The sequence below is a fragment of the Larimichthys crocea genome, chromosome XII (assembly GCF_000972845.2).
Source record: "Larimichthys crocea isolate SSNF chromosome XII, L_crocea_2.0, whole genome shotgun sequence".
Taxonomy (NCBI): domain Eukaryota; kingdom Metazoa; phylum Chordata; class Actinopteri; family Sciaenidae; genus Larimichthys; species Larimichthys crocea.
Window position 1 is genome coordinate 21,512,870 of NC_040022.1, and position 15,153 is coordinate 21,528,022.

Genomic DNA, 15,153 nt, shown 5'->3' on the forward strand with positions numbered 1-15,153 from the left:
TGGCAAAACATAAAGTAACTAGAAATAGCCTAAGTTGACTTGTTTTGTCCAGTCAACAGTCCCAACAGTCCAAAACCTCAAGATACAATTTAACATCAAACAAGACAAAGGGAATCAGTAAATATTCACATTTTATGCATATTCACAAAGCGTCCTCAGAGAGTTAAAAATACTAAAAGCATCAGCAAACAGATTGCAGGTAGTGAGTCAGCTCTTGAAACAGATTCTTCTCCTTAGCTGAGACAAAATTTCACACTTGTTTTTTGGTTGATTTGCCAGATTCAGATTAGATCAGTGGATGTCATGCAAGTTTCCATTCTGTACATCCTTCCCAGCATGTACAGTATGTCTGTCTGAGTGTTTGTATGTGTGTGTGTGTGTGTGTGTGTGTGTCCTGTGGGAAGAACATGGCTAGCTGAAAGCGTTCCAGATGTTGTGCTGGGAGGTCAAAGAGAACATGAGAGGTCAGAGGGTGGCACTTGTCAGAAGTTAGGAATCTGGCATTATAACGCGGTGACTCTGCAGATCTGCATAAAGACGGCTGGCCGGGAGATTTTCCGAAATGCCTTTCTATTATTTTGAAATGATATTGCAGAGGAATGTTTTTTTCTACAGGCCATCCTCATCTCATCTTCCCTGTTTATTTACAGATGCTTTTTGTCACAGTTGGTTGCCGATGTTCAATAGTCACTTGATACATTTTGGTTTTTCATTTTTTCAATTCACTGTTTGATTGCTCCACGTTGACATGGAAAACAGGATGTGTTTCCGGCCACTCTGTCTCTCCTGGAACTCGAAGTTCTGATCAGCTTTGGTTTCACGTAGTCCCTAGCAGCGAGACAAGGCAGGCTCAACTTCTGCTTTCTGCATTTACACAACATGTGTTTTCACTTAGGTTTGCCCTGCCAATATGTGAACGGCACTTAGGCACTATTTCTACAAGAGCAGTGACAGGGCCAATCAGTTAAAATCTTAAATGTGTGTGTCTTTGTTCAGCTCTAGCTCTTTGCAACCTGTGGGGAGAAATCCCAGACCTTGGTGGGGTCGGATTCTCCCAGTTCAAGCTTAGGGAAATGCTTAATGGTCTCTCATTTTTCTATTTTTCTCAGATTTTAAAGAATGAAAGAGTGGAAAGAAGGTTTAGCGGGATGAATGTAGCTGCTGGTAGACCACTGATTTGACCATAAGCTACCTCTTATTATTAAGTGAGAGTTATTATCTCACTTGATTGATACCTTAATAGTCTGCAAAGAGTTGGAAGCCTCTATTTCCTGTCCTATCTCAAAGGAAGCTGTTCCCGCACAGATATGCAGACTCAGTACTGACACTGATACAGCATATTATTTCTAGTGTATAGTAGTCATTCGGCTGGCAAGGAGCTTTGGCAATCAATGCGGTGTAGTTACGACAACAAAAGCAGAGGAGAAAACAGACTGATCAGCGATGAAAGTATTAATCACCAAGTGAACAATCGTGGTTAAATAGAATCTAGGTTCATTGCGTCTTCTGATGCTTTACCTTGGCATCTGTTCATCTTTCACAGCTGGAAAAGTTGACTCGTTTTTCTGCGACATGTTACGTTTTTGCTCGTTCAGATCAGTAGGAGGGAGCGAGACTGCTGACAGCAGCAGATTTCTTCTTCATCTCTTTTTATTTTTTAAGAAAAGGCAGGAGAACAGGAATGAGGGAGAGATGGAGAGACAGAGAGCAGACGGCATTTGGACTGAAGGAAACCCAAGAATGAGAGCAGCCAGTAACAACCATGAAGATTTGTTGGAAGGGGGTTCAGGAAGTGGGCCCCCCTCAGCGGGGCAGGGGAGTAGGGAAAGCAAAAGTTTGCAAGGCCAGTGGAGTCACAGTATGGGGGTAGTATGTTGGTTTATGATATGTGTATTTGCACATTTAGCCATGTCTGGGTGAACTATATGTTTTCAGCACATTGCCTTCTGCAGAGGATTGTGAAATAGCATGTACACATCTGAACGCAGATTGACAGGGAACAGCATTAACGAGGCCGTACAACACTGTTTTGTTTCCATTTCACTTTGAGCAGATTTGAAGGCCGAATGTTACTGTAGAGGAAAAGTACAAGAGAGTTAGTGGAGAAACAGGGACAATAAAAGTCCCTGAAGTGAAGGTGACAGTGAGTTAGTTATAGTTTGGCCCACTTGTCAACACGGTCACAAGTTGGGGCTGCAGCAGCCACCGTGACACGCACACAGGACTTTAAAACTCTTAACATCCACCAAAATTTGCACTCCTTCTCTGAGTTGTAGCTCAGTTGAATCTGAGCACACAGACATGATATGAATATTTTCATATTAAGTGTGCCTTGCACTTCCAAAAGAAGGCACCACTACTCCAGAACTTGCCTGAGAATCATAATGTTTTCTTTTATATCAAAGTAATCCAGTGTTAGTTGCCTTGTCCATCCACGGGTACATTGCAAACAGGTACTGCGATTAACTCGTTTAGAACACTTTTAATGGCGGTAATTGCCAAAATTGTAAAATGCATTCATTTGTTGCGAGTCAATATTAGAAATGTGGCAGTAGACTCGATTGCCAAATTGTGTCAGCAAAACTTGAGAATGTTTTACGGTTTGTTCTGTTTTTTTTTTCAATCCTCTCTTCTCTGTCAAAGCAAAAGGAATTTTTGCACTGTAGCCTCTCCGCACACACATTCACAGACATATTCATGCTCATAGCAGAGACATTGATGGACATGAACCGTCTCTGCAGCTCACTAATCGCTTGCACATTCGACCAGGTTTTGTGTGTTTGTGTGTGTGTGTGTGTGTGTTCCCCAGGTTACACGACACTGCTTGTATTTTTCCCGTTTTATGGCCACTCATCCTGGGTTTTTGTTGTTGTTGGCCTCTGAATCTGTGTTAACATTCTTGTGTCTACAAGAATGTCTTGAGTCAATATGCAGTGTGTATGGATCTTGCGTTTTTACCCTCTCCATTGTCCATTCTTGCATTTAAATCTCAGTATCACAACCTGAAAAAAACATGAACAAAAGCCATTTCTTTATTTTTCTCTTTTCTTCAACAAGGTCTCCGACACAAGACAATTACAGCAGAGTCATGTTGGGCTGTTAAAAATACAATGTTCAGGTCTTAATAGGCCATAACTGTTGACCATGATCAAAACAACCTTATATAAGTGTGGTAAGTGTAGGGGCTTGTGCGTAGCCAAAAGCTCTTTTGTTGTTGTAGTTTGGCCTCGAGACTCGGTGGCTGACATTGAAGAGAAATACCACTGACCATATCACTCATTTTTTAGCTACTCTGGACCAACTCTTCGACTCGCCTTCCGTGCTGCTCACCAAAACCTTTGGTTTAAAGTTACATCAAATATTGCCTTGGCTACTGTCCTCTTTTAACCAAAGTTATTATCCATCAATCAACTTTTATTTTGAAATGTTGCCCTAATATAAGCATGCATATCAGTACACTTTCCCCTTGAAAACAACTGTGCGTATAATGTACTATCACTTTAGAGTTTATAGTGTTAATGGTATATAAAATCTGAAAGACAAGTTGAAAAAATAAAGACCTGAACCAGGTCCCAGAGTGTAAAAAAAACACATATCATATCAAGAAATATCATATTGCTCTTAGCCCATCTCTCTAAATTGAGACATGAGCTCAATCAAGTCACTTTTTTCTCTCTCAAACTATTTTCTTCTGCAACTTTCTTGCTCAATCATTTGCTCATAGCCACAATGACTGCGTCGAGTGATGCTGCAGTCTGCCAGTGTCTGTTCCAGGAACAAAGGAAGGAAAGAAAGAAAGAGACATTTCAAGGACAAGAACATTATGACTTCATTTTGAGATGTATTGACTTACATCAACACACACCTGAGGTGTCAGTGCACCAGCGCGTCTTAAAGCTTGTCTTTCACACATACACTCACACGTGCGCACTTAGGCGTGTCATGTGGGTGTGTCATTAAGCTCAAGATAAAGTGTCAGGTGTCACTTTCCCACCAGAACCTTTTTTTAACTCGTCTGGGGATGGGAAAGAGATACAAAGAGAGATGCAGTTTTGCACAAACATGAATACAAATCATGAAGTTTCTCTTTGATATAGCCATTATGACTTTTAATGTTTCCAAGAGCTCTTTCCAAGAGTGATGGTTTGGCTGAGTCGAGACACAAATCAGTATGAAACGGTTTCAGTAGTCCAGATGATCGACGCAGCTGCTAGCTCACAGACTCAACATGTGATCAGCCCTTTGTGTTGTAATAAACTTCACTACATCATGTGTAGGATCTGCAGAGGCTTGCTAGAGATCATCTGCTCCCTGTAGAGCACACACACACACACACACACGCATCTGTTAAAACAGTCAGAGAGAGAGGGGGGTGTTTGTGGAGGTGGTGGTCATCTGTGTGTGTCCTTGCACAGTCAAGAATGTAATAAGGTTTTGTGTGACATATGAAGATTCAGAGCATATTGCATGGTTCATTCGGTGTGTGTGTGTGTGTGTGCTTACACGAAGATTCAAGTTTATGTGCTATAGGAGGACACACGTGTGTCACAGGTGGTCAAACCTTAACAAACTCGTCTTTCCCTCTAAACACGAGCAGAGACTAAACAAGTCAAACATGGAGCCCGGAGTACACAAGAGAGTCCCGGCAGTTTTCACATAATCCTCCTACAGAGAGCTTCTGTAAATACTTGAACATGTGCATGTTAAAGGCTTACAATTGAATTATCTGAGTGAGAGAGATCTGCGTGAGAAAACCATGGACGGGCAGAGCAGAGTTTTTAAGGGTCAGGACTTGAGGTCATGGGGTCGGGGCTTGAATAAACACAAATAGTAACACTCGTGGCTCTGTGAGAAAGAGAGAGAGCAACAGAAGAGATGTCTTTGCTGAGAATACACAGAAGAAAAATGGGAGCAGCAGTAAATGTCAAGATGAGGCAAACTGTCCTCATTTTATGTTTGGTACATTATTCTTTAAATGTCCTTCTGGTTTGTGGTCTTTGGGCCCGGCTACCTAAACAATCATCTCTGGGCATTAGTTTATAACAGATGATGGCTCAGGTCAGACTGGCTGACATCTTTTCCTTTGTCCTGTTCCCTCGCTCGGTTTCTCATTTTGCCCAGGATAATAGGAAAAAGATGTTGCCTGTCAGCTCTAATGTAACAGCACACAGCACAGGAGTCGTCTGGAGGTGGTCAGCACTTCGAGTCTGTGTCATCATCTGTGCCTCATTTCTGCCTGCCTGCCAGACGTACTGTAAGGGACACACACATCTGCGGTTGTTCCTTGTCTTACCTTGCTTTGCCAAAACAAAGTGTGCGTTGTTGTGTTTAAAACTTTGAGGGCTGAACAGGAGCGGTAAAGTTGACATGGATAAAACCCATGTAAGGTATCAGATGTAATATGACTTTAGATACATTTGTTCTTTAAGTGACTCCACGTTGGTGAGTGTGTAATTCCTCTTCATAACATCTGGAGCTCGTGTTCAAGCCACCCCCCCTTCTTTGAATACCAACTGTGTTACATCAAGATGCAGGGGTCCGTATTCTGTGTGTGTGTGTGTGTGTTGGAGAGAGAGTAAACCAAATTCCTAGAGTAAAAACATGGCCTGTAGGATGTGAGGGTCATGAGTGGGGAATGAGGGACGTGTGCGTCTGGGGAATTAAGAAACAGAAAGGGTTGAATTTGTGAGGTGGGTAATGTAGGAGAGAAATGAACAACTGAGTGAATTGTATTAAATGTATGTGTGTGGGTGTGTGTGTGTGTGCGAGAGAGAGAGAACACAGCTGTGTGTCTCCTTGCAGCCCTAATATATTCAAATGTTGCCTCTGATAACCCCGAATACGTTGACCTGACTGTCTCCCTGCAGACATTAAACGTTAGATTCAGTTTACCAACAAAAATAATAATTTGACTTCTACAGGAAATGTTTTTGTCCCTCTGTCATGGATTAGGTTACAGTGCTTACATAATTACTTCCATCGAGGAGGTTGTATTTTCTTTGCCTGTCAGGGGTATTACAAAAAAACTTCTGGCTGATTCTCATGAAGTTGGCTGGAAGGGTATAACATGGCCTACGCAAGAACCCATTCAATTTAGAAGTGGATCTGAATCATAAGGGCAGAAATACAAATTATTTTTTTTATTTTTCTGCGTTGCATGATGGGTCAGTTGTATCACTAGTATTTAAGGCAAAACAAAGAGTGACTTGTTCGCACATGTGCAAACCCATTGGAAGTCAGAAATGTCCCGTAACTGCAAATACAACAAAACCAAAGCCAACTCCGTGGGGAAGGTCTGCGCTCTCTGAGATTTAAAATAATTATGTTCTAGCTCTTAGTTCACTGCTCCTATGACCTGTGGAGTTCCTCAAGTCCCCCTCAATTTTTTTTATTTACATGCTTCTACTTGGCCGATCAATACATAATCAGAACTTTTCTTATGTTGATGACACAAAACTTTATGTATCAATAAGATCTGAAACAACTACTCCCGATTCCAAGGTTTGATTGTCGAGTTAAAAGGGTAGTTCAGTCATGTGACTGAGTGGTGGTTATTCATGCCTATGTTAAAGTTTTTACTAATCACTCCATGGTCTGGCTCCAGCATATATATATGATCTTCTGTGTAGATATGTACCTGAACTCAACATCAGGACCTACAATAAAACTCTGCCAGCAGTCCTCTCATTCAGGCTTAAAATGTTGAAATTCGTCTCAGTGCTAAAAACTCACTTTTATAACCTTACATGGAAATGTTTTGTATAAATAAAGCATATTATTATCCCCCAAACTATAATTATACATATTATAAAGCTGTAAGATTTCTTTACTGACCTCCTCATAAATCCTAATTGTAGGAATTGACCCAAATCTTCAGCATTATTTATAGATTGCACTACTTCTGTATAGCCTTTACTGGGTCAGAACATGAGAAAACAGGCCTGCCATCTTTGAATCATCTGGGACTGACGTCTAAAACTTCTTTTTAAAATCATTAAAATCATTAAAATAATAACATTAGGTCACTTCCTAGAACTTATAGATTTTGTATCCCAACAAATAATGTCTGTTCTCTCTCTACATTTTCTGAAGCTCATCTTTTAACAGCTGTTGGATGTAGGAATATCAGTGGAGCGTAGGTCGGCTGTAGCCAGGCCGAGGATCGATCGATGTGCTGCCCACACAACAGCACCGCCAACAAATATGACAGAGAGACAGCGAGAGGGAAAAAAAGAGAAACAAACATTGTAGATTGAGAGGCATGCTGCAAGAAATACTTCATCACTAGACCCTGTTATTGTTACTGTCCTTAACCAGCGTGATTCTATTATTATGTGTATGATTTGGCAAGCACATTCGGCTTCAGCCTCACTGTCACATCTGTGCTGATTCACAGATTTGTCCACAGCTTCACTCGCCTGTTATTCTCACTCCTGACCAATTCACCCGTGTCCAGTCGACTTCACATGTTTAGTTTGCATCTACTTCACTGCTGCACTCACAGCTGTGAGCCCGGGGTACGTTCCCACACATCGATCCACGCAGTGTTCACACGCGCTTTAAGAAAAAAAACACTCAGGCGTTTGTTTCTAATGTCCCACTGGCCCTGCTGTGTTTCACCCAGCTCGCGCATCAGCATCTTGGATCAGTTTTAATCCTTTTCTCTGATTGTGGGAATCGAGTAAATGTGATGGGAGAGAGATTTTGATGTATAGATGAATTCTATAGATGCACTTAACACAATTAAAGGAGGAGGTTTTCGATGTGTGAAGCGTGTGTTGAAGTATGAGAGAGGATGTGCGTGGCATCGCAGCAGACAGGAATCCCCTCTAATTGATTCATTATGTTTAGGAGAGTGGGGAGAGAGAAATTTATGTCCATCTGCTCTTTCACACACACAGAACTATGTAACGCTCTGGCCTGATGTCATCTATGAGGCCTTCCCCACAGAGCATGTTTGTGTCTCCATGATATCACATATGCAGTTTTCCAGAGATCAAAGTGAGCTAGTATGATCTAGCCTTACAGTCCAAAACCCAAATACATTCATCAAAAAAAACAGGAAAATCAGTATGTAAGAACCGTCTTACATAACTGTATAAGGTTGACACATTACTTCATACGGACACATTTCTTACACGGACAAAAAAACAAAACACTGACACCTTATTATACTCTTCAGATTTTCTGTCTCGATCGCACTCCTCTCTTGCTTACTCTTAAAAGCGACGAGGGATATCTGTCACACACTGATAACAAGGGTGTGGACACACGCACACACGCATTACATCACCAACATCAACTGATGTCCTATTACAAACACATGAAAAACAAACAGAATGAAAAACTGCCAAGAAATTAATGGGAGGAGAAAGAAAAAAAACATCTGTCAGCATTTTCCAATGAATAGATTTAAATAACCAGAGAAGAGAAGAAGAAGAAGAAGGAGAGAGAATAGCTGCATTCGCCTTTAAAAGCTCACTCCCTCGTCTCTGACACACACAGCAGCACAACTGTTGGATATATCAGCATCGCCAGCAGCCCACACAGAATTGACATTTAAATGCAAATGTGCAGAAATTCGCCACATGCATGAGTCAAAGATAAGAGAGGGACAGAAAGGGAACGAGAATTTGGACCCGAAAGAAGTCAGGAAATACCATGACATGGAGGGTGGACGTGTGCTGCACAGAACAAACAGGAGCTTAGGGAAGAATGGAGTGTAGAAAGATCGTGAGAGACAGATGGAGACAATGTATGAAAGAGGTTCGAAACACCTGCTGGTTTCCCTCCTCTCTGTCTCTCTTCCTGTCCTGTCTTTGCATAGTTTCACTAACCTCCCCATGATATGCTCTCACTGTGACACTGCACGCAGGCTGAAAAACACATTCATTATGGATCGATGAAGGGAACAGTCATTTTTCCTTATAGCGGTGTCCATCAGATACTGTAGCATGAAATAGGTCCAGGAAAATTCAATAAACTTCCTAGAGCAGGTTCTCATGGAAACTAAAACAGAGCTCTCTCTCTCTCTCTCTCTCTCTTGCAGAAAGGCCGTATCAGGGTAACATGCACAAACACCATGTGTGTTGCCAAAGCAGTCATGGCATCGAGTCACAAATGAAAAACCGGCTAGATGATGCTCTTATTTAGTCTTAAATATGGTTGTTTCAGGTTTAAACTCGAGCAGTCATCTGAGGCTATTGATAGAAGACTACAGTGAAAACAATAAAAACACAAACAAGAATTTCTTTCCTGAAATATGTGATCTGTACAAACACTTGTATGTAGCATGTTGTGCAGATCCTTACTGACACTCATTCATCAGTTCCACCCACAGCCGGTTAACAGCCACAGCTGACCTGAGAACAGCCAGTGCCAAGAAATACCAGCCAACTACAAGACACATTTGATTGAATTTGATGCAGTTAGCAGTACAGTAGCACCATTAAGGAGTCACACCGGTGGTTGTTGCATGTATTCTCCTGTTTTGCAGAGCAAATGTAGTGTACTGTGCACACTTACAGTGTGTTTTTACACATTTGATTCCACTTTTTATCAAAGGGCTCTCCAGAAGTTTTCAGTTTTCCTTCATTTCATTGTTTCGGTGTAAGATCTATGACAGAGCAAGTGGATGTTCGGGTCACTGAAACAAAATATTACAATACATCTTATAATATTACACTCAGTAAGGGAGTTCAAGCTTTGACACCCTCAAGGGACACATTTTAATGTGTGTGGTATAAGTAGTGCAATGTCCATTGTGACTTTTAGTCAAGCTTCTCAAAGGACAAAAATATGTTTAGTCAAATATTATTTTTGGCATCACCGAGGCTCCATGTTTTTTAAATCACACATGTTGTAAAATTGGGAGAATTGAACTGTTTGCTTTGAAATATAGCCGTCCTTACAGCATGAAATGACACTTTGTGGGCAGGCAGAGTGTAATCAGCATCATATTGTTTGGAGCTAATTGTGTAATGAATCAAGCTGAGTGCCTTCAAATCCATCATGATCTCATCTGTGCTCTCTCTCTCTTTTAGCCTCGAACCATGACACCTTTTACAATATGTTTGCACTCGAGAGGTTTGTAGCAAATTTCAGCTTCGGCGCTGCAGTTTTTCATTCACTCCGACAGCTGAGCTCAAGGCATCTAGAACAGCTGTTAAATGACAAAAAAAACGTTCACATCCAGACCTTCTTTATCGGATATTTTCATCAGTAAGTCAAGTGACAGTCATGAACTGCAAATTGTCAAAGACTGCGGCCATTCTTGCAAAATATAATAAAGCACAAAGTTGCAAAGTGTGTTATAAAATACAAAGAAGAAGAAGGAAGAGGGATCCAGTTGATCATGAATTGACCATATTCATCAGCGCTGATGACTGATGACATTAAAATCTGACGTCACCCGTAGGTTTCTGAAGCCAAAAATATGTGATGTTGGATGTACTGCTTCTTGTGCTGCTGTGAAGTTGAGTCACTTCTGCAGCCAGCCTCAAGCAGCCACTCGAGGTATTACAGTTTTTAGGACTTCCTTCGAAGGGGGTAAACATGGACTCTCTAAACCCCCTGCCTTATACAGATGAAAATGGCATCAATCTTCACAGTGAGCTCTCGTCAAACTATTGTTTCAATCCACTGAATTTGAGTCCAACTTTACATCTCAGATCTGTGGTCGCCATCACTATGACAACATTCTCCATGACTAATGCGGTATATCAGTTTTCCAGCCTGATCTTGTCGCTCCATACTTTTATCTCTCCATCTTTTTTCCAGGAGGTGAATTCACTGTTGTTGTTGTTGTTTTTTTTACCTCCTCTCTCCCTTTCACTTACTCCTGAGTTATGACCTCAGGAAACACTTAAACAGCAGGTAACACACGCACACACACACACACTGCAGCAGAGCAGGGGACATTGTAAGCAGATCTCAGCAGGTCTTGTCCTGGTAGAGCAGAGCTGGACACACAAGCACACACAGCTAGCCTTGGTATCACAGCGCTGTTACGCAATACACCATGACAAAAAAAGAAAACAACTGTTGGTTATCGAGATCTCTGGCCAGTCCTCGTGTTCTCATGTTCTCTCTGCTCTCTCTAGCGCTGCCTTATTTCCTCTCCTCCACATGCTGTACATCATCTCCTCTCTCTGCCCTATTTCTCCTTATCTCGCTGGGCCCTTCTCTCTTCTGTTGTTTACCCCTGTTTGTCTTTTCTCCTGTGTCCCCCTTCCTTCATTTTCATTTTTATAAGCTCCAAATCCCTCTCTGCTTTCCTCCAGCTGCCTGTCATTTCCCTTCCCACTCCTCTCTCTTTCTCGCCCACAGTGAACTGGCCAGCTCTGCTCTTTTTCCTCTCTGATTGAGCAACACTTTAAGCAGCTGCATGTGGGGCAAATACACACACACACACACACACACACACACACACACACACATACACACTCACAGTTTGAGGGTAGAGCCGCAGTGGCCATAATATCAGACACAGAGCAATTTTCTTAATTCGGTAAATACATTTTAAATGATCCTCATATGGGTTTTGGTAACTGTTCTGAAAAGCAAGTCTGTGCATCATCCTGTCACACAAACACAGAGAGTTAACCTCAGTGAAATCTGCTGATAAGATATGTAGTCCATGTGTTTCTTTTGAAAACTCAAAAATGCTACACCTCTTCTCCCTGAACGATGGAACTGGCTATACTGGTTCCACTGTTGTCCTCTTGGTAATTGGTTGTCAACCATGACGTCAGGAAAGCAAGGTCCCGCGTGTTACTGTTGTTTGTACACGGGCATCATGCAACATCAGCAATGTTTCCATTCAGCACACCATGTGTAATTCGATTTTATAGCCATCACAGATTAACTCCTGGCTTCAGGGCGACAGCCTCCAGGCCTTCCTGCTGCTACCAGGAAATGTCCCTTTGTGGGTCCTTCAATGATCTTGTCTTTTTATCACCGTTACAGCATGTAAATCAAGGAAAGTAGTGTTTGATGTACTGTACCCTCACAACTTGAAAACATTGATAGTTCATGTTACATGTGATATCAGCAAGACGTGTAATAAAACAAACATTCTTTGACACATCAGTCACTAATGACACTGTGAAAGTCCGACACACCATTGTTAATTAAGGCCTACCCTTAGTTACTGTTGCTATGGCTTTTAACAGTAACTAAAGAGGGCAGGGCTTAGCTAAATTCATGTAATTCAAATCAATTTGATTTGATTTCAGACGTCAACCGAAGCATCGTGTCGATAACTGATTTTTTTTTTAGTTAGCGTGAGCTAACTCTAGCTGATTTGTTCCATACAGTGAAAGTTTTAACAGTGTGGGCTTGTGATAATTTCTACTGGAAAACAGGCTGTCAACTCCAGTAAAAAAAATTTCCAAGCTGAGAAATAACATTAACAAACTGGGGTACAGTTTTTAGGTCATGGAAGAACTCTGGTCGAGTTATGGAAAGTCATAAATAATACATCAGAGCCATGGAACAAAAACTGATGAATGGCCTTTTAGTTTAACTGTAGATTGGATTTTTCCTCAAAATGGTTTGGCACAGTGGCTTACTGTCCATTCGTTGACTTGGTCAGTTTCCCAATTTATCCAATATCCAATCTTTTGATTCACCAAGCACTTGCATCGATAATTGTAGTCATTTTAGTTGGTGAATAGGTCAAGCAACCACAATGGTGAGCGTATTTGCATACACACACGTTAAACTGAATATAGTTTCAAGATATAAAATGTTGGCACTCTAGGTCACGTCACACCTATCCACATCTGCATCAGCAAACCAAGCTCAACAGGAAAAACTGCATACTTTTGTCTCAGGGCTTAAAGGAAACTTGACCTCCTGATTTATTAGAATGGAGATATTGAATTAACTATAATCCCCTATTGGAAGCATGCAAGTGAAAGCATTGTTAACAAAATGCCTTACACGCACGCACGCACACACACACAGACTGGATTTAAAGTTTCTGGATGTCAAAGACATGCATAATAGCCCGCATAAACACAAACACATGCATGCATGCCCGAACACACTTCATCGCATTGTGGGTCAGCAGTGAGCCAAATTATCCTTGGCTGTGAAAGGGTTAACAGTGGTCACGATCCATCTATCGGAGTAGGCCACCGCTCAATTATTCAACAAGCTGCGATCTGGTTTCATCAACTGCCAACGCCACTGCCAGTGGTCGCATGCAGAGGGAAATACACACATGCGTCTGTGTGCGCACAGCAAATTAAACATGTGAACTAATTACTACTATTTAATACATTAAATGGTTGCCTGATGATAACTCGTATCTCACAGTATTAAAGGTAAAATCTAAGATCCAAATCAATCCAATCACAAAAGTGTAAAAGAAAGTGTAGAAGAGAGAAAATAGGCTTGTTTTTCACTTGACTAATACTCAAAGTGTTATTTTTAATCACTAAACCTTTCAGTCGACCATTTGCTTATACTTTCCACTGAGCAGTGATTGTCCAGTCATAACTTAGCAACCTCAGCTACTTGGTACAGCAGGTCTGTCAAGCTTTGGATTTCTTCACATGTTGAAACAATGAGCATATAGAAAGAGCGATACCCTGAGAGGGACTGTGGTTTCTTTTAACCTTTGCGAAACCAGAAATACAACAAAAAAGTGTTATGAATAGATTAAATATTGTTTGTATGCTCTAAAATAAGCATAAACATTGGTATATCTGGCTGACTACATCCAGAACGTCTCTTGTAACATTAAAAGTGAAACATAATGTGTGAAAATACCAACAATAAGGTTTAAACTCTGTCTTTCTTGTCCCACCATGTCACTTTGTTCAAAAGCTCCTGCTTACTTAAACTAATTAATGCAATTAACATTACCAACAATTTGAAGTGGTAAATCTGCCCTGGTCATTAACTCCCTATGTGCCGTGTGAAAGTCATGATAGACAGCAACAGTAACTAAAGCATGTGGTGAGAATTTCTTTACAGTTCATGTTGCACTATATTAAGAAAAAAAAAAAAAAAACACAAAAAAAAAACCAACCACAGAGTCAAACAGTGTTGTCTTGTGTGTACATGTCTCTCTCCCACACATGCACTCACAGAAACTGACAGAAACAAAGGCTGATTGTGGCAGGAAACTAAAGGAATTCATGGGATGGCACTCGTCCCTTTGACAGCACATCCTCTCAGTGTGTTACAGTGCGGACGCTGAGGTCCGGACGTATGCGTGTGTGTGTGTGTGTGTGCATTAGTGTGTGTGTGTGTTGTGTTCAGCCATCAAACGCCATAATGTTCTGTTGTGGGGGTGTGAAATATTCCATATTGCTTTCCTTATAGAAAAGCGAAAGCCTGATTTATTGCGGAATTTTCCATTGAACTTGTTTTGAGCGGCGCTGCAGGAACGTTCATGGTCATGGAACAAAACATGGACATTGTGTTTTCCCAGGAGTTCCTAACACTCCCATTGGAACTTTTGAGGAAAAAATGTCCAATGCTGATAACTGCGCACTTTCCTGATCACAAACTAGTTTGCTGACAAATGGGGAAAACATTACATGTCATTCTCTCTCTCTCTCTCTGTCTCATCAAAATATTTTTCACAAAAACCATGAACTTTTCAACACCCGCAGTTCAAACAAACACGGTGACCGCGTTTCACTTGATGTCCTTCTCGGTTTGTCGAGGTTGCGTAGAGACTCCGAGCCTCTTTTGACTGACATCTTTCAAACTTAGGAGTCCCTTACACTTTCAGACATCACAGCCACTATGAGTAAACAGCAGAGGACACACGCATCGTCACAATTAAGCTTGTACACTTTTGACACACCACACGAAAAGACCAAATCTACAGTGTCCAAAATGTGCACCAACTTTAAAAGACTTCCAAGAGATGGCACAGGCCCCAGGGGGTCATTAGTGGGGTGCGGACAGGCATTAAGAGGCAGTCCGAGGTTAGATTGGCAGACACTTGCGTCTCCCCCACATAATGACTCCCAGCTGTGTTACTCTCACTGTTTACGTTAGAGGAGTTCCACTGCAACTCTTTTCCTCCCCGCCATCGCTAACTGGAAACTTCTGTCATCCTGATTTTTCTGTACCGCTCTTTATTACTGTTTATCTGCATGTTGTGTTTTTTTTTCTGCACACTCTTAA

The 15,153-nt window shown here is 41.4% G+C and overlaps 1 protein-coding gene across 1 annotated transcript in view; it reads left to right on the plus strand.

The window, feature by feature from the left end:
- Positions 1–15,153, plus strand: part of LOC104934337 (Na(+)/H(+) exchange regulatory cofactor NHE-RF2) — a 28,160-nt gene that overhangs the window by 2,604 nt on the left and 10,403 nt on the right. The window lies entirely within an intron of this gene.